At 41.1% G+C, this 2286-nt stretch overlaps 1 non-coding gene across 1 annotated transcript; it reads right to left on the reverse strand.

Moving 5' to 3' along the window:
* Window positions 1-1476: 1476 nt before the first annotated feature.
* Window positions 1477-1549, reverse strand: trnak-uuu (transfer RNA lysine (anticodon UUU)). Its single transcript has one exon. It is a non-coding gene; the product is annotated as a tRNA-Lys (tRNA).
* Window positions 1550-2286: the final 737 nt, after the last annotated feature.

Genomic DNA, 2286 nt, shown 5'->3' on the forward strand with positions numbered 1-2286 from the left:
TTTCCGTGGCCGTGTCATCACCTGGTGGGCTCAGTCACTGTGCTTTTCACACTACATTTCTCAAGCATGCAAATAGACACAAACACCTTGACACATAGAGACAAAGTGAAAAAATGGCTACACTGTTTACCAAATTGACATTTTTTGTCTCATTACTTCCAGGCAAGTTACCATGGATATCATGTTTGTAAGACCTGATTTCAAAATAAAGAGTGTGGCTGTGCATCAACATCAGCATCACTGCAGTCTTGCCCCTAGATCACCGCAACTGCCTCCAATCCGCAACCATACATGCTCATCAGCCACCAGCGGTGACGTTTCTCACTGCTGCACATGTAGAGACCTTCATCTTCCTTTGATAGACCCATGAATCGGTGGTCCTCCTCTTTTCTCATCTCAGCCTTGCCTCTCTCTCAAACTTCGTCTTCAAGCTGCTCAACCTGAGCTGTCCCTCTGATATACTCATTTCTGATCTTGTCCATTGTGGTTACTCCCGCTTAAAATCTTAACATCTTCAACTCTCCCACCAGCTTGTCCTGTCTTTTTGTCAGTGCCACCATCTCCATCACAGCAGGTCCTCAGTTCATGTCCTGCGCCATCTTCACGTACTTCTCTGCCACTCCTGACTTCCTCATGCAGTGCCATAGTTCCTCTCTTGGCACCCCATCATATCTTGTTTTCTTTAGATCCACAAAGACCTAGTGCAGTCCCTTCTGACCTTCTCTGCACCTTCTCCATCATTACTCTCAAAGTAAACGTCACATCTGCTCTTTCCGAAGCCTGATTGTTGCTTGCCTGAGCGTCATCTCTCTTCTTAACCCAGCTTTAACAACTCATACACTTAAATTTGTGGTAAGGCTCATCAATGAAAAAGTACTTCTTCAAAGTTTTCAACACATTGTCTTCACTCATTCATACCAATTTTGTCTTTATAATTAATCACCCTAACCTGCTGCACATCCCTTCCAGCCAATTAATACAAGTTATTTTCTCCTTTCTCAGTGTCCATGCTCATATAAAACGTCCAACAAGCCTTTTTTCCCTTTGCCACCTCTCTCTTTGTTTTATACATCGCCTCCCAGGACATCTGGCTACTTGGAATGGTGACCATTCCATTTTTTCTTTGTTCTTCCTTTGCATATTTCCTCATTCTACACAGTCTCCTTGTCTTCTTTCATCTGTTCAGCACTGGATCCAAATGACTGATCTTAAGTAGACTTCTTTGAGAGAATAGATTTGCTGCACTTAGGAAAACTATCTTAAACAAAACTAATAAAAGGAGAAAAAACTGAGGCAACTTAGAAAAAACTGCTCAAAGCAGCTTGTAAGAACTATATGACTGAAGGTTTAAAACATACATACAGCTTTAAAATGGGTATGTCTGCTGCAGCGATGAATATCGTTCGTGTGTTCATTTTTGTCGAAGAGCAGAAATTAAACTTTTCGTCATTCTTCGTTCGAAGGGAAAAAGACTGACGCCCGAACAGGGACTTGAACCCTGGACCCTCAGATTAAAAGTCTGATGCTCTACCGACTGAGCTATCCGGGCTCTGACGACAAGGCGCACAGGACACAATAAGAATTACAACCAGACTGAACGCCGCCAATTTATTTCACCAGTCTCAGAAACTTTTCTTTCAGCTTCCGTGATGTCAAGACGAAACGGCCGTTATGTTAGCAGCGAACTACGCTAGCAAGCTAAACTTAAGCTAGCGCTGCAGACAGCCTTTTGTAACTTCATGTATCCTAGAGCGACGTTAAAATACGAAAGGTTAGTCACCGTCAACCTACTCATCATAACACATTACAAACCGGATCATGTTACTTGTGTCAAGCCAGCCTCCAATTCGAGACTTGCAGTCAAGCCAGCCTCCAGTTTGTTTTACGTTCCCTGTGTATTCAAAGTATTACGGGAATGGATGTGGAAACCGGATTTCAAAATAAAAGCCAACTTCGAGTGAATTAACAGATATGTTAAGAACATAATAACATATAATTTAGGCTTTTTTTTTTTTACAAACTCTAATGTTAGATCTATATGACACAGCCTTGTACCCTAATTGTGCCCTGTCACTATCAAGGCCATCTTATTTTGGATTTCAAAGTAAAAGCCCTGTGAAGCTTCATTTTTGAACTACTCTTTCAATGACTTAATAATGCTCTTAAAAGCAAAAGTCGTATTTCCAAATACTATTTGAACTTTATATCAACACTTTCCAACCACAGTCTTTTTACAGTGATACCATATCAATATCAAGTCAGTCTGATTTTGCCTTTCATAGTAAT

The sequence above is a fragment of the Mchenga conophoros genome, linkage group LG19 (assembly GCF_057382185.1).
Source record: "Mchenga conophoros isolate Kocher_MC1m ecotype Shallow Benthic linkage group LG19, M_conophoros_male_GT1.1, whole genome shotgun sequence".
NCBI classification, from domain to species: domain Eukaryota; kingdom Metazoa; phylum Chordata; class Actinopteri; order Cichliformes; family Cichlidae; genus Mchenga; species Mchenga conophoros.